This window comes from Entelurus aequoreus, linkage group LG04 (genome assembly GCF_033978785.1).
Source record: "Entelurus aequoreus isolate RoL-2023_Sb linkage group LG04, RoL_Eaeq_v1.1, whole genome shotgun sequence".
NCBI lineage: Eukaryota > Metazoa > Chordata > Actinopteri > Syngnathiformes > Syngnathidae > Entelurus > Entelurus aequoreus.
Genome location: NC_084734.1, coordinates 48,965,783 through 48,984,489, shown reverse-complemented (window position 1 = coordinate 48,984,489; position 18,707 = coordinate 48,965,783). Strand labels below are relative to the sequence as shown.

Sequence of the window (18,707 nt, the reverse complement as noted above, 5' to 3'; positions counted from 1 at the left end):
GATCTCATCTCTCTTCTGCTCCTCCTGTCTTCCAGGTCCCGGTCGCTGCTGATATGGGGCTTCCCCCGCAGACGGCACCTCGAACACCTGGGCAGGCGTGCTGGAGGTGCGGGCAACCTGGTCACGTGCGGCGGGAGTGCCCGCTAATGGAGGTGGGACAGATGATGCGGGTTGTCGGCCGTCCAGCGCCCTCCCCGGTAAGGAGACATATTGCGTCCCGGTAAGGGCACAAGGGAGTACGCACCGGGCAATGGTGAATTTTGGCTGTGAGCAGTCCATTATCCACCAGAACCTGGTTTGACCCGGGGCTTTGAGGCAGGCAGCATGGGTGAAAATCAAATGTGTTCATGGGGATGTGCATGAGTACCCTGTGGTGCCAGTGGAAATTTGTTATAATAAGCGAATATATAGTGTAGAGCAGGGGTCGGGAACCTTTTTGGCTGAGAGAGTCATGAAAGCCAAATATTTTAAAATGTATTTCCGTGAGAGCCATATCATATTTTTTAACACTGAATACAACTAGATGCGTGCATTTTTAAGTAAGACCAACATTTTTAGAGTATAATAAGTCTCTTATTCTTTTTAATAACATTGTTATTCTGAAGCTAACCAATAATAAATAAAATACTTCTTACCATTAATGCGACTTCTTGAACAAGTGAGGTAGAAAATGGATGGATGGATTAAAATGCATGAGAATGTTTTATATTTTGAACGTTATTTTTAACACTGTGATTACCAGCTGAATTATTCATTACTTATCGTGTTACGCAATGCCAGCTAAGATTTATCTGAGAGCCAGATGCAGTCATCAAAAGAGCCACATCTGGCTCTAGAGCCATAGGTTCCCTACCCCTGGTGTAGAGGTTTCTGTAAGTGCGCACCTCACGCACCCCTTAATTCTAAGAACTAATTGGGCGGGGTTTCATGAATTAGTGAAACAGTGCGCAGGGGTGTGTTCACGGCCAGTAGGGAACCGGCGGGGGCTTCGCGGGAGGCCCCCCAATAGCACCCTGTGGAGGACTTCCCCCTTGAGCAGTCGCGGGATGACACTCTGCGCTCGGCCTGGGACCAAGTGATATCAATTGACGGTCAGCGGGTGCGCCCGGGAATAGCGCGGGTATTCCTAGTCAATCCAGCGGCCACCCCCAAGGCGCCCTTGCGCCCATTACCACTCATGGAGGTCCTGTTTGAAAGGATTGGCATGGACCTCATCAGACCATTCCACCCGAGCACACGGGGATATCATTTTGTGCTAGTCCTGGTGGATTACGCAACTCGTTATCCCGAAGCAGTGCCGCTGCGCTCCATCTCTGCAAAGAGTGTAGCGCAAGCGCTGTTTCAGGTCATCTCCCGAGAGATTCTGACTGACCAGGGCACGGCCTTTATGTCACACACGATAAAGGAACTATACGGATTATTGGGAATTAAGGCGATTCGAACCAGCGTATACCACCCGCAAACCGACAGGCTGGTGGAGCGGCTGAATAAGACGCTGAAAACCATGATCCGTAAGTTTACGTACGAGGACAAACCAAATTGGGATAAATGGTTGGATCCCCTACTGTTTGCAATGCGGGAGGTACCCCAGGCCTCCACAGGGTTTTCCCCTTTTGAATTTTTGTTCGGCAGGAAGCCGTGCGGGGTTTTGGACATAATTAAAGAAAGCTGGGAGGAAGGTCCAAGCCCCAGCAAAAATGAAATTCAATACGTTATGGACCTGCGAGCAAAACTCCACACGATGGGGCACTTGTCACGTGAGAATTTGCTCTGGGCCCAGGAACGTCAGCAGCGCTTGTATAACAGGGGGACGCAGCTAAGGAAATTTTCGCCGGGAGAAAAAAGTGCTTGTATTACTCCCGACGTCTAGCTCGAAATTACTCGCCAAGTGGCAAGGACCCTTTGTGGTCACACGGCGAGTGAGTGATGTGGGTTACGAGGTCAGGCGCTCGGACCGGGGCGGAGACACTCAAATTTACCATATCAACCTCCTGAAACATGGAAGGGGGCGTAGCCTGTTTCCATGGTGACGGTGGTCGAGGAGGAGGAGGAGTTCGGGCCGGAAGTCCCGCGCTCAGCCCCGCCCTGCCCCTCCTCTGTGATAATCAGCTCACGTTAGCGCAGAAAGCAGATGTTGCCAAGCTGCAACAGCGCTTTTCTGACGTGTTCTCCTCTTGACCCGGCCGCAAGAACCTCATCCAGCATCACATTGAGACCAGCCCGGGTGTTACGGTGCGGTCTCGGCCCTACAGGCTCCCCGAACACAAACGCAAAGTGGTTCGGGAGGAATTAAAATCTATGCTGGAGTTAGGGGTAATCCCACAGTGCGTGGTGCAGCCCCTTCGTTCTGGTAGGGAAGAAGGATGGGTCTGTGCGGTTCTGTGTGGATTACCGCAAGGTAAATGAGGTGTCACGTTTTGACGCCTACCCAATTCCCCGGGTCGACGAGCTCCTGGATCGGCTGGGCACTGCTCGTTTTTTCACGACACTGGATTTGACCATGGGCTACTGGCAGATTCCCTTGTCGCCAGAGTCCAAGGAAAAAACGGCGTTTTCCACTCCAGAAGGATTATACCAATTTGTGAGGCTTCCATTCGGCTTGTTCGGTGCGCCCGCCACATTCCAGCGCTTCATGGACCGGGTGCTGCGCCCTCACGCTGCATACGCGGCCGCTTATCTGGATGACGTCATCATCCAGAGTAACGGCTGGGAAGAACACATGCAGTGGGTGGGGGCGATGCTCGAGTCCCTAAGGCAGGCGGGACTCACCGCCAACCCGGCGAAGTGTGCGGTTTGCCGAAGGGAAGTACAGTATCTGGGGTACCCCTTGGGAGGGGGGCAGGTGCGCCCGCAAGTAGACAAAACAGCGGTGATCGCGGCCTGTCCACCTCCCAAGACGAAAACAGAAGTGAGGCAGTTTTTGGGACTGGCGAGCTACTACCGGAGATTCATCCTCCGGTTTGCGGACCTGACCAGCCCACTGACTGACCTCACCCGAAAGGGTGCTCCAGATCTGGTCTGGTGGACGAAGTAGTGCCAGCAGGTGTTCGAGAAGGTAAAAACGGCCCTCTGCCTAACTTCTCTATCCCCTTCTGCCTGCAGGCGGACGCGTCGGGCAGGGGGCTGGGAGCGGTGCTGTCCCAGCAGGTGGGGGGCGTCGACCGGCCCATGTTATACATCAGCCGGAAGCTCTCGGACCGGGAGGCGAGGTACAGCACGGTGGAGAAGGAGTGCCTCGCCATCCGGTGGGCATTCGGTATTACCTGCTACAGTCAGAGTTGATAAGAATTAAAGGTTTATAGAAGATTCCACAGGAACTGCTTCGGGGCATTTTTGACCCCACTTGTGGAAGAGTGGGTAGTGATACAAGAACTGCAAATTCTTAAAATAAAAAAAAATAATAAAAAAATGCAAATGGTCTCATGTCACAAACATGTTTTATGAGGGATACCTGGAATATGAAAATATTACAACTTTTTGTTTTAAAGGCCTACTGAAATGCGATTTTCTTATTTAAACGAGGATAGCAGGTCCATTCTATGTGTCATACTTGATCATTTCGCGATATTGCCATATTTTTGCTGAAAGGAAGAACATCGACGATAAAGTTCGCAACTTTTGGTCGCTGATAAAAAAAGCCTTGCCTGTACCGGAAGTAGCAGACGATATACGCGTGGCGTCACAGGTTGTGGAGCTCCTCACATCTGCACATTGTTTACAATCATGACCACCAGCAGCGAGAGCGATTTGGACCGAGAAAGTGACGATTTCCCCTTAAATTTGAGCGAGGATGAAAGATTCGTGGATGAGGAAGGTGAGAGTGAAGGACTAGAGGGCAGTGGAAGCGATTCAGATAGGGAAGATGCTGTGAGAGGCGGGTGGGAACTGATATTCAGCTGGGAATGACTAAAACAGTAAATAAACACAAGACATATATATACTCTATTAGCCACAACACAACCAGGCTTATATTTAATATGCCACAAATTAATCCTGCATAACAAACACCTCCCCCCTCCCATCCATATAACCCGCCAATACAACTCAAACACCCGCACAACACACTCAATCCCACAGCCCAAAGTACTGTTCACCTCCCCAAAGTTCATACAGCACATATATTTCCCCAAAGTACCTAAAGTTACGTACGTGACATGCACATAGCGGCACACACGTACGGGCAAGCGATCAAATGTTTGGAAGCCGCAGCTGCGTACGTACTCACGGTACCGCGTCTGCTAATCCAACTCAAAGTCCTCCTGGTAAGAGTCTCTGTTGTCCCAGTTCTCCACAAGCCAATGGTAAAGCTTGAGACTGTCATCTTTCGGGAATGTAAACAATGAAACACCGGCTACGTGTTTGTGTTGCTGCAGCCGGCCGAAATACACCGCTTCCCACCTACAGCTTTCTTCTTTGCTGTGTCCATTGTTCATTGGGGACGGCGTGGCGAAGTTGGTAGAGTGGTCGTGCCAGTAATCGGAGGGTTGCTGGTTACTGGGGTTCAATCCCCACTTTCTACCATCCTAGTCACGTCCGTTGTGTCCTTGGGCAAGACACTTCACCCTTGCTCCTGGTGGCTGCTGGTAAGCACCTTGCATGGCAGCTCCCACCATTAGTGTGTGAATGTGTGTGTGTGTGTGTGAATGGATGGATGTGGAAATACTGTCAAAGCGCTTTGAGTACCTTGAAGGTAGAAAAGCGCTATACAAGTATAACCCATTTATCATTTATTTATTTATCATTGAACAAATTGCAAAAGATTCACCTACACAGATGTCCAGAATACTGTGGAATTTTGCAATGAAAACAGACGACTTAATAGCTGGCCACCGTGCTGTCCCAAAATGTCCTCTACAATCCGTGACGTCACGCGCAGATGTCATCATACCGAGACGTTTTCAGCAGGATATTACGCGCAAAATTTTAAATTGCACTTTAGTAATCTAACCCGGCCGTATTGGCATGTGTTGCAATGTTAAGATTTCATCATTGATATATAAACTATCAGACTGCGTGGTCGGTAGTAGTGGGTTTCAGTAGGCCTTTAAAGGCCTACTGAAACCCACTACCCACTACTACTGAATTTTTTTTATTTAAACGGGGATAGCAGATCTATTCTATGTGTCATACTTGATCATTGCGCGATATTGCCATATTTTTGCTGAAAGGATTTAGTATAGAACAACGACGATAAAGATTGCAACTTTTGGTATCTGATAAAAAAAAGGCTTGCCCCTACCGGAAGTAGCGTGACGTAGTCAGTTGAACATATACGCAAAGTTCCCTATTGTTTACAATGATGGCCGCATGAAGTGAGAGAGATTTGGACCGAGAAAGCGACAATTTCCCCATTAATTTGAGCGAGGATGAAAGATTTGTGGATGAGTAAAGTGCAAGTGAAGGACTAGTGGGGAGTGGAAGCTATTCAGATAGGGAAGATGCTGTGAGAGCCGGGGGTGACCTGATATTCAGCTGGGAATGACTACAACAGTAAATAAACACAAGACATATATATACTCTATTAGCCACAACACAACCAGGCTTATATTTAATATGCCACAAATTAATCCTGCATAAAAACACCTGCGTGTTTGTTACGCTAGCTCCTAGCTCCTCTGCTAGCTCCTAGCTCCATAGAACACGCCAATACAATTCAAACACCTGATCAACACACACAATCACTCAGCCCAAAAGACCGTTCACCTAACCCAAGGTTCATAAAGCTTATATATTTTTAAAAAGTTACGTACGTGACGCGCACATACGGTCAAGCTATCAAATGTTTAGCAGCCAAGGCTGCATACTCACGGTACCTGATATTCAGCTGGGAATGACTACAACAGTAAATAAACACAAGACATATATATACTCTATTAGCCACAACACAACCAGGCTTATATTTAATATGCCACAAATTAATCCTGCATAAAAACACCTGCGTGTTTGTTACGCTAGCTCCTAGCTCCTCTGCTAGCTCCATAGAACACGCCAATACAATTCAAACACCTGATCAACACACACAATCACTCAGCCCAAAAGACCGTTCACCTAACCCAAGGTTCATAAAGCTTATATATTTTTAAAAAGTTACGTACGTGACGCGCACATACGGTCAAGCTATCAAATGTTTAGCAGCCAAGGCTGCATACTCACGGTACCTGATATTCAGCTGGGAATGACTACAACAGTAAATAAACACAAGACATATATATACTCTATTAGCCACAACACAACCAGGCTTATATTTAATATGCCACAAATTAATCCTGCATAAAAACACCTGCGTGTTTGTTATGCTAGCTCCTAGCTCCTATGCTAGCTCCTAGCTCCATAGAACACGCCAATACAATTCAAACACCTGATCAACACACACAATCACTCAGCCCAAAAGACCGTTCACCTAACCCAAGGTTCATAAAGCTTATATATTTTAAAAAAGTTACGTACATACGCAAAAAAAAGTTGCGCACATACGGTCAAGCGATCAAATGTTTAGAAGCCAAAGCTGCATACTCACAGTAGCACGTCTGCGTCTTTGTCATCCAAATCAAAGTAATCCTGGTAAGAGTCTGTGTTGTCCCAGTTCTCTACAGGCGTCTGTGTATCGAAGTCAAAAGTCCTCCTGGTTAGAGTCTCTGTTATCCGAGTTCTTCCATCTTGACTGCATCTTTCGGGAATGTAAACAAAGAAGCGCCGGCTGTGTACTGTTGTTGCTGACTACGTTCGAAAAATACGTCCATTTCGCACCGACAACTTTCTTCTTTGCTTGCTCAGCTTCCTTCTCCATAATGCAATGAACATGATTGCAACAGATTCACGAACACAGATGTCCAGAATACTGTGGAATTATGAAATGAAAACAGAGCTTTTTTGTATTGGCTTCAATGTGGAAGGCATACCCGTGTTCGCCCGGCTACGTCACGCGCATACGTCATCCTCAGAGGCGTTTCGAACCGGAAGTTTATCGGCAAATTTAAAATGTCACTTTATAAGTTAACCCGGCCGTATTGGCATGTGTTATAATGTTAAGATTTCATCATTGATATATAAACTATCAGACTGCGTGGTCGGTAGTAGTGGGTTTCAGTAGGCCTTTAAGGATTTTGAAGAATAACAACCCAGTGTATTGCAAAACGCATTGGGGTCATTTTTTACCCTACTTGTGGAAGAGTGTAAGTATTGGTAGGTTGAGCATCAACGGGTTAAGTAGCAAGCGCGTGAATCTTTTCACGGACAGTAGCGGCTGTCTCGTTTTAAAGACAAAAACTGTCCACTGATTTCAATTTTTTTTCCACAAAACCCAGTCTATGTTTCTACACTTAATTAATCTAGATTCACAGCTGATTCTTATCGATTGAGGTGGCTGCTACTGACGTAGCAAAATCGCTCACTTGTCAAACAGGATACCCGGTCGCATTAGTTTAACCGAACTACCTTAGTTCCTAATGATATTGTCATCTACCAATACTCATTGCTCCAATATCGGTATTGCATCGAAAGTGAAAACGTTGTTTTAGGACACCTCTATTTTTTTGGTGCTACATTGAAATAAGCCATTTTGGAAGCTCTGAACAACTTAAAACTCAATCAACATTTTGGGGGATACATACATTTGTCTCTTCAGTTGCACTCAAGTTTAGAGTTCGAATCGCCATCACTAAAACTGAAGCTCAGCTTGCATGAGAGTACTGTACTGACCCCTGAAAAAGTCTAAAAAGACGAAATGTCATGTAATCGGGTGCAGAGATACACATATAGCAGTGACGTGCGGTGAACTATACACCAGGTGAGGCAAAGATACTGTTGGAGGTTTTTTTTCTCTTTTTTTTAACTTAAATTCATATGTGTAGCTCTAATCTTTAGGTTGTACATTAGAATAACAAGAAAAAGAAGGGATTTATTTGCTTTCATAAAAACATTATCATAATGATATTATGATATGATAAATGGGTCCAAAAAGTATTTGATAAAGTTGTTATTAAATACTTTTTGGTCCTATTTGGTTTTAACAAAATAAATCAAGTATTGTGAGTGTATCTTACCTTTCTGTACTTGTATCTGAAGCAGCAATAGCTATCCTCCATGAAAACCTACTTTGTATGATCACATTCATTTTGTCTTAAAGTCCAGTTTAGAGAAGTATTTCATCTTGGATACAGTATATAATCCTCCATATTGGCAGACACATTCATTTGATTTAATGTTATTGCAAGCAATTAAACAATATTTTTGCATCTGACAAAACACACCCACAAACGCTGGTTTACTCTAATAAAAATGCCATGTTTGTTATAAATACATTTTTGAAAAAAAGGGAAAAAAAGGATGGCTTCCGCTGGAGAGACATGTGTCTGCTTGCACTTCTCCCAGTGTGGCGAGTCAGAGTACTGCTAGCTTGTTGTCACTTATTCTGCAGCCGAGTAGTCGCAAGAATGATCCCTGGGATCACTAGCGCCCTCTACCACCATGAGGCGGGAGAACTGCGTGCCTCACCCAGTGCGTCTTCGCAGCCGTTTTATGATTGCTCAGCACAAGAAATACGTTACACACATACAGTTGTTGACAAAATACACTGTACATTATATACCTCAGCTAACTAAACTATGGAAATGTATAATATAATTCATATAGCAATACGGTCTCACTGCACAGCAGGCCAGCAGTTAGCCGAGTCATTGCGCAATCCATGGTGAGGCTCAACTGGCTGCTGACTCACCGCAAGTCTCTTCTCAGTATATTTGAACGGCAAATGTGAAAATTCAGCGATTTTGATTAAAAATAATCTAAAACTGGTGAAGTTAAATGGAAAATAACTTTATAGTATAATCACTGGATACATATAACAATTTAATTTTTTTCTTTTCTTTTTGCCACAGGCCCACTTGCAAAGACCATCTTTGGTCTGTAATAGATGTTCTCAATGAGTCTGTGCGTTACCTCGTTGTTATTGTTGTTTTGTTGGTATTATTGGTATTGTTCTATTGTTATTTTTTAAATTGATATTGTTAATAGTCTATAAGAAAAAAAATGAAAGAAATTAATGTATAATTTACTTTTAACACTTTTAGGAGTGGGACCCTCAGGGTCCAAGGGTCTTCACATGCCTTTATTCAAAACGGCCAATGTTCAAACTATTATTATGAATCAAAATCAATGTTGTTTAATATTCAAGACTTCAATTACTTCACATCAAAAATTTGACAATTTTTTTGTAAGGGGGGGGCGGCACACAATGTAGCGTACCCCGAGGGTTAAAGTACCAGTAGAGTGGAAAAACAAGTTGCCTCTATATTGAAGCTATTATCATATATGTACATATAGATATACTAATATATATATATAACCCCGTTTCCATATGAGTTGGGAAAATGTGTTAGATGTAAATATAAACAGAATACAATGATTTGCAAATCCTTTTCAACCCATATTCAATTGAATGCACTACAAAGACAAGATATTTGATGTTCAAACTCATAAACTTTTTTTTTTTTGCAAATAATAATTAACTTAGAGTTTTGTGGCTGCAACACATGCCAAAGTGGGACGGTATAGCTCGGTTGGTAGAGCGGCCGTGCCAGCAACTTGAGGGTTGCAGGTTCGATCCCCGCTTCCGCCATCCTAGTCACTGCCGTTGTGTCCTTGGGCAAGACACTTTACCCACCTGCTCCCAGTGCCACCCACACTGGTTTAAATGTAACTTAGATATTGGGTTTCACAATGTAAAGCGCTTTGAGTCACTTGAGAAAAAGCGCTATATAAATGTAATTCACTTCACTTCAAAGTAGTTGGGAAAGGGCATGTTCACCACTGTGTTACATCATCTTTTCTTTTCACAACACTCAAAAAATGATTGGGAACTGAGGAAACTAATTGTTGAAGCTTTGAAAGTGGAATTCTTTCCCATTCTTGTTTTATGTAGAGCTTCAGTCGTTCTCCGCTGTTGTATTTTACGCTTCATAATGCGCCACACATTTTCGATGGGAGACAGGTCTGGACTGCAGGCGGGCCAGGAAAGTACCCGCACTCTTTTTTTACGAAGTCACGCTGTTGTAACACGTGCTGAATGTGGCTTGGCATTGTCTTGCTGAAATAAGCAGGGGCGTCCATGAAAAAGACGACGCTTAGATGGCAGCATATGTTGTTCCAAAAACCTGTATGTACCTTTCAGCATTAATGGTGCCTTCACAGATGTGTAAGTTACCCATGCCTTGGGCACTAATGCACCCCCATACCATCACAGATGCTGGCTTTTCAACTTTGCGTCGATAACAGTCTGGATGGTTCGCTTCCCTTTTGGTCCGGATAACACGATGTCGAATATTTCCAAAAACAATTTGAAATGTGGACTCGTCGGATCACAGAACACTTTTCCACTTTGCATGAGTCCATCTTAGATGATCTCGGGCCCAAAGAAGCCGGCAACGTTCCTGGATGTTGTTGATAAATGGCTTTCGCTTTGCATAGTAGAGCTTTAACTTGCACTTACAGATGGAGCGACAAACTGTATTTAGTGACAGTGGTTTTCTGAAGTGTTCCTGAGCCCATGTGGTGATATCCTTTAGAGATTGATGTCAGTTTTTGATACAGTGCCGTCTGAGGGATCGAAGGTCACGGTCATTCAATGTTGGTTTCCGGCCATGCCGCTTACGTGGAGTGATTTCTCCAGATTCTCTGAACCTTTTGATGATATTATGGACCGTTGATGTTGAAATCCCTAAATTTCTTGCAATTGCACTTTGAGAAACGTTGTTCTTAAACTGTTAGACTATTTGCTCACGCAGTTGTGGACAAAGGGGTGTACCTCGCCCCATCCTTTCTTGTGAAAGACTGAGCATTTTTTGGGAAGCTGTTTTTATACCCAATCATGGCACCCACCTGTTCCCAATTAGCCTGCACACCTGTGGGATGTTCCAAATAAGTGTTTGATGAGCATTCCTCAACTGTATCAGTATTTATTGCCACCTTTCCCAACTTCTTTGTCACGTGTTGCTGGCATCAAATTCTAAAGTTAATGATTATTTGCAAAAAAAAACAATGTTTATCAGTTTGAACATCAAAAATGTTGTCTTTGTAGCATATTCAACTGAATATGGGTTGAAAAGGATTTGCAAATCTTTGTATTCCGTTTATATTTACATCTAACACAATTTCCCAACTCATATGGAAACGGGGTTTTTATATATAATGATTTTTGACACCAAAAGACTTCCAAAGTTTGAGCAGTGTTTCCCATAAACTGCCAAGATACCTGTGGCGGTGGGGGCGTGGCTATAGGCGTGGCTATAGGCGTGGTCACCATGACATCATCGAGTAATTTGCATAATTTACTACAATGATATGATTTTCTCTAAAAAGGCTCAAAAAATGTATACTTACTAATTAATAATAACAGTTTTGTTTTAAACATCCATCCATCCATCCATCCATCCTTTTTATGATATAATTACAACACTTTATGTACATATTTATATACAGATTTGAACAATAAGTTATTCACTGAAATATATTTATTAATTGTGGTTCTTACAAAAAATGTATCTTATAAAATATAAAAGCTAAAATGTCTCTTAAAGCTCTGCCCCTTTAATTAGTGCATACTAAATAATTTAACTTTAGCCTACTACTACAACCATATTATTTACCAGCAACATAAAGTGAAACAGAGGCAGAGGTGTCCTGCCACAGTCAGTAACAAATAAAGAGAAAACAGTAGTGGTCAAATACAAATAAGGCAACAAGAGATGTATCCTACACTTCTCTTTTGTAAAGTAAATCTGAACAGCCTATATGGGCATCTACATCAACTATATGATTTGCCTGAGAAGCTGGACAGGACAAAAAATTTAAAAAAAATAAAAATAAAATTAAAATTGTTTATTTTTTTTTTTTAATTTGTGGCGGACGTAATTCTTTCGTGGCGGGCCGCCACAAATAAATGAATGTGTGGGAAACACTGTTGAGAATAAACTAAAATTACCAAAATAGTATCAATCTTACAGACATTACGGAGACATTTTGAGAGATAACAAGGAAGGCAATCACGTGGTCGAGTGACATCGTTTAGTAACCAAAGATCCCTTCCCCATCAACAACAATGCTAATCAAGAAGACTTTGTGAACGCCAACAACTATTACTTGGGGAAAAATTATGATCTAGAATTTACTTTTAGCAAGTTTGAGATGAAGCAAAAGCAGCCGCCAGGTTAAAGTGTGTCAACAATAGCAGTGTAAGCTACCATTAGCTCACTACTATCTAAAATAGTCAATCTGCGTTGCCGCTTATGATAACAATATCACTCATATTAGGTACATTTTAAGGTCACGACATGTAAATGGAGTGTTGGCAGTTTCTGAATGTTTTTAGACAGAGTATAATGAGCGCAACAGAGGACCCTCAATGACTCAATTGTTAGAAATGTATTTACGATTTCGATTGTATAAAAAAAGACAAGCATATGTGTTAAAGTTAAAGTTATAGTACCCATTATTGTCACACACACACTGGGTGTGGCGAAATTATTCTCTGCATTTGACCCATCACCCTTGATCACCACCGGGGAGGTGAGGGGAGCAGTGAGCAGCAGCGGTGGCCGCGCCTGGGAATCAATTTTGGTGATTTAACCCCCAATTACAACCCCTGATGCTGAGTGGTAAGCAGGGAGGTAATGGGTCCCAATTTTATAGTCTTTGATATGACTCGGCCAGGGTTTGAACTCACGACCTACCGATCTCAGGGCGGACACTCTAACCACTCGTTCTTGCCTTACATAAGGATTGTGAATGATAAACCGCAAATTTCATTGAAATTTTTGCTTATTTCCATTATGACTGATCTAATAACAGGTTCAGAGTGCAAAAGCGTTACTCCAGTGAAGTAGAATATACAGAAATTACCGTAGGTGTTAAGAGCAGAATATTCAAAATGGCTGACGGAATTTGTGGCATTTTGTGAAATTTTAGACAGTATTTTCACATACTTTGCAGATTGTAAATACAATTAGGTATGGTTTATTGGATACAATTAAACATAAATAAGCATGTAAAGTCAACTTTTTTTCCCACTCTAATGGTACTTTAAAGTCGAGTGCATTAATAAAAAAATGTAGATTGTAACTATAACTGCTTTAGTGAACTGGAATAAAAGCACAGCAGAAACAAAGACGGTAGAGAGGAAGTCTTGAGTTGCTTTTATCTGAGATTTTTGTCAAAACATGTTAAGACACCTTCTCATACCAATCACATACATCTGGCTTCACAATAATAGTGCTAAGCTTTACATCCGGTCCAACCATCTATACCAGGGGTCGGCAACCTTTACCACTCAAAGAGCCATTTTGGCAAGTTTCACAAATTAAAGAAAGTAATGGGAGCCACAAAAAAAATGTTAAAATGAAAAACACTGCATACAAAGCTTAAATGCTTTGTGCTATGTTAACCAGGGGTCTCCGACACACGCACCGGCACGCACTTTAATGTGGAAATTTGATGTTAGTGCAGCCCGTGAGTTTTGAATGAATGGCGCTTGATAGCGTCATGCTTGCCAACCCTCTCATTTTCCCCAGGAGACTCCCGAATATCAGAGCGTGATGACACTGCATTTGGCGCCCTCTACAGTCTGCCCTAACAGTGTACCTGCTCAACCACACGTAGAATGCAATTTCAGCTTGCTCACGTAAGTGACAGCAAGGCGTACTAACTCAGCAGCCACACATCTTACACTGACGGTACCAATACCCAGAATCCCATGCAGCCCTAACTCTTCCGCTCAACCAACGCACGGAGAGGGGGGGGGGGGGGGTTGATGTGTGGGGGGATTTGGTGGTAGCGGGGGTGTATAATGTAGACCGGAAGAGTTAGGGCTGCATGGGATTCTGGGTAATGGTTGTGTTGTGTTTATGTTGTGTTACGGTGGGATGTTCTCCAGAAATGTGTTTTTCATTCTTTTTTGGTGTGGGTTAACAGTGTGGCGCATATTTGTAACGTAACAATGTTAAAGTTGTTTGATACGGCTACCGTCAGTGTAAGCTGTGTGGCTGATGAGTAAGTATGCTTTGTTGTCTCCTGTGTGTGCAAGTAATAACAACATGCAACATGTGGCTGGACTGGCACGCTGTATGTAAATGCTATAGAGGACAATTACTGCAGTGCAATTAGGGCCCTTTATTTAGTAATTAGAGTGTAAATAGGATTATTTTTTCCCTGGGAGTAATCTATGAGGGACACTGAGATCCATAAATCTCCTGGGAAAATCGGGGGGGTCGGCATGTATGTAGCTGAGCCGCATCAGAGTGGTCAAGGAGCCGCATGCGGCTCCGGAGCCGCGGGTTGCCGACCCCTGATCTATACAATGAAACATTTTTATGTTTTTCTGTGATATTTCTACCTAAATAAATGTTTTATAGCATGTTCAAATGAAGTGTATATTATTTTATAACCTGTTCTAATTGATAATCCGCAATTACAGATAGTTTAGCAGGATGAATTATACATTTTATTAATAAATAGAGAAGGTTAACCATTGTCATGCAGGGATATGAATACTATTAACTTGTACAAAATGTAACGTACAGAATATTAGAAGCATTTATTCAGGTAGAAATATCACATTTGACATTACCAAACATCTTTGACAATCAAACCATGATCCTTACAATCTACATTTTGTGTTATTAATGTGTGAAACTGGTATCTAAACATTAAAGCGTAGCTCCTCCCCTCTGAATGAAAGGGCTCCTACAGTAGGAATACAAAATCTGTATTACTACAAAAAACAAAATCTGGCACGACACCAACGCTCCCTCTCGCAATTCTCTTTAAAAGCGTGTTTTTGTCCTTTTTGTGTTGAGCTGTTTGAAAAAGCATAATGTTTAAAAAACATTTCATTAAAGCAAAGTAATTATTCAGTCATGTTTATAAAAACTTGAAAATTATCTGTCTAGGGTACACTTTTTCATGAATGCCGATTATTTTTGAGTTAACTATGAAAAAGCTGCGGTTAAACGCGATTAAATATTTTATTATTTGACAGCCCTAAGTTAAATATAAAGATAGTTACCTATGAGCCTTTCGTTTATGCCCCCCCTTTTTTGATCAAAAAATACATTTCTTTTTAAAACAGCAACAACAAAAACACCAATGTTGCTTGCTGTGAAAAAATAATACAAAGATTGATTGATTTCTAAATTTGCAAATAATTTAAACTTCTTTGTTCTTTAATTCTTATCCCTAACATGCACTCAGTCCAATGACTTCTAATTGCCTCTTTTCCCATTTGTCCTCACGTCACAGCGGCACACAAGAACAAACAGTAACGTCACGCAACGCCAACATCGCAATATAGTAGCCATAGTCCATGTTTAGCGTAACGCCTTCAAGTGTGTCATGGTAGAACAACACAAGCTTCTCCATGCACCAACCTTCACTAACTCTAGACAGTCTGACAGCCCAGTGGTCTGTGACAGATTATTGACAGCACACACGCACGGACGCACGCACACACGCACACACACCCACACACCCACACACACACACACACACACACACACACACACACACACACACACACACACACACACACAGTACAATGCAAGGGAGAAACTGCACACCAACATGAATTTTACTTGTGTCCATTCACTAACATCACTGCTTTAACTTTCAGGACAACATGGCTTCTTTGCTGTTGTCATAGTAAATTAAACTTAAGTACTAACGCATTTTTCGGATTATAAATCGCTCCGGAGTATAAATCGCACCGTCTGAAAATGCATAATAAAGAAGGAAAAAAACATATATAAGTCACACTCGAGTATAAGTCGCATATTTGGGGGAAATTTATTTTATAAAATCCAACACCAAGAATAGACATTTGAAAGGCATAGACATCGTCGGACTCACTTCGACGCACAGCAAGGGCTCTGGAACCAGTTCTCTCGAGAGGGGCTGGACTCTCTTCTACTCTGGCGTTGCCGGCAGTGAGAGGCGACGGGCTGGGGTGGCAATTCTTGTTGCCCCCCGGCTGAGAGCCTGCATGTTGGAGTTCAACCCGGTGGGCGAGAGGGAAGCTTCCCTCCGCCTTCGGGTGGGGTAACGGGTCCTGACTGTGGTTTGCGCTTATGCGCCAAACCGCAGCTCAGAGTACCCACACTTTTTGGATTCACTCGAGGGAGTACTTGAGAGTGCTCCCCCGGGTGATTCCCTCGTTCTACTGGGGGACTTCAACACTCATGTTGGCAGCGACAGTGAAACCTGGAGAGGCGTGATTGGGAAGAATGGCTGCCCGGATCTGAACCCGAGCGGTGTTTTGTTATTGGACTTTTGTGCCCGTCACAGATTGTCCATAACGAACACCATGTTCAAACATAAGGGTGTCCATATGTGCACTTGGCACCAGGACACCCTAGGCCGCAGTTCCATGATCGACTTTGTAGTTGTGTCGTCGGATTTGCGGCCTCATGTTTTGGACACTCGGGTAAAGAGAGGGGCGGAGCTTTCTACCGATCACCACCTGGTGGTGAGTTGGCTGCGATGGTGGGGGAGGATGCCGGACAGACCTGGCAGGCCCAAACGCATTGTGAGGGTTTGCTGGGAACGTCTGGCAGAGTCTCCTGTCAGAGAGAGTTTCAATTCCCACCTCCGGAAGAACTTTGAACATGTCACGAGGGAGGTGCTGGACATTGAGTCCGAATGGACCATGTTCCGCACCTCTATTGTCGAGGCGGCTGATTGGAGCTGTGGCCGCAAGGTAGTTGGTGCCTGTCGTGGCGGTAATCCTAGAACCCGTTGGTGGACACCGGCGGTGAGGGATGCCGTCAAGCTGAAGAAGGAGTCCTATCGGGTTCTTTTGGCTCATAGGACTCCTGAGGCAGCGGACAGGTACCGTCAGGCCAAGCGGTGTGCGGCTTCGGCGGTCGCGGAGGCAAAAACTCGGACATGGGAGGAGTTCGGGGAAGCCGTGGAAAACGACTTCCGGACGGCTTCGAAGCAATTCTGGACCACCATCCGCCGCCTCAGGAAGGGGAAGCAGTGCACTATCAACACCGTGTACGGTGAGGATGGTGTTCTGCTGACCTCGACTGCGGATGTTGTGGATCGGTGGAGGGAATACTTCGAAGACCTCCTCAATCCCACCAACACGTCTTCCTATGAGGAAGCAGTGCCTGGGGAATCTGTGGTGGGCTCTCCTATTTCTGGGGCTGAGGTTGCTGAGGTAGTTAAAAAGCTCCTCGGTGGCAAGGCCCCGGGGGTGGATGAGATCCGCCCGGAGTTCCTTAAGGCTCTGGATGCTGTGGGGCTGTCTTGGTTGACAAGACTCTGCAGCATCGCGTGGACATCGGGGGCGGTACCTCTGGATTGGCAGACCGGGGTGGTGGTTCCTCTCTTTAAGAAGGGGAACCGGAGGGTGTGTTCTAACTATCGTGGGATCACACTCCTCAGCCTTCCCGGTAAGGTCTATTCAGGTGTGCTGGAGAGGCGGCTACGCCGGATAGTCGAACCTCGGATTCAGGAGGAACAGTGTGGTTTTCGTCCTGGTCGTGGAACCGTGGACCAGCTCTATACTCTCGGCAGGGTCCTTGAGGGTGCATGGGAGTTTGCCCAACCAGTGTGTTTTGTGGACTTGGAGAAGGCATTCGACCGTGTCCCTTGGGAAGTCCTGTGGGGAGTGCTCAGAGAGTATGGGGTATCGGACTGTCTGATTGTGGCGGTCCGCTCCCTGTATGATCAGTGTCAGAGTTTGGTCCGCATTGCCGGCAGTAAGTCGGACACGTTTCCAGTGAGGGTTGGACTCCGCCAAGGCTGCCCTTTGTCACCGATTCTGTTCATAACTTTTATGGACAGAATTTCAAGGCGCAGTCAAGGCGTTGAGGGGATCTGGTTTGGTGGCTGCAGGATTAGGTCTCTGCTTTTTGCAGATGATGTGGTCCTGATGGCTTCATCTGGCCAGGATCTTCAGCTCTCGCTGGATCGGTTCGCAGCTGAGTGTGAAGCGACTGGGATGAGAATCAGCACCTCCAAGTCCGAATCCATGGTTCTCGCCCGGAAAAGTGTGGAGTGCCATCTCCGGGTTGCGGAGGAGACCCTGCCCCAAGTGGAGGAGTTCAAGTACCTCGGAGTCTTGTTCACGAGTGAGGGAAGAGTGGATCGTGAGATCGACAGGCGGATCGGTGCGGCGTCTTCTGTAATGCGGACGCTGTATCGATCCGTTGTGGTGAAGAAGGAGCTGAGCCGGAAGGCAAAGCTCTCAATTTACCGGTCGATCTACGTTCCCATCCTCACCTATGGTCATGAGCTTTGGGTTATGACCGAAAGGACAAGATCACGGGTACAAGCGGCCGAAATGAGTTTCCTCCGCCGGGTGGCGGGGCTCTCCCTTAGAGATAGGGTGAGAAGCTCTGCCATCCAGGGGGAGCTCAAAGTAAAGCCGCTGTTCCTCCACATCGAGAGGAGCCACATGAGGTGGTTCGGGCATCTGGTCAGGATGCCACCCGAACGCCTCCCTAGGGAGGTGTTTAGGGCACGTCCGACCGGTAGGAGGCAACGGGGAAGACCCAGGACACGTTGGGAAGACTATGTCTCCCGGCTGGCCTGGGAACGCCTCGGGATCCCGCGGGAGGAGCTGGACGACGTGGCTGGGGAGAGGGAAGTCTGGGCTTCCCTGCTTAAGCTGCTTCCCCCGCGACCCGACCTCGGATAAGCGGAAGAAGATGGAT

General features: G+C 44.7%; 1 protein-coding gene across 2 annotated transcripts in view; it reads right to left on the bottom strand.

Annotated features, from left to right (window-relative positions):
* LOC133648723 (A-kinase anchor protein 7-like) overlaps positions 1 to 18,707 on the bottom strand; it is a 95,650-nt gene that overhangs the window by 23,266 nt on the left and 53,677 nt on the right. The window lies entirely within an intron of this gene.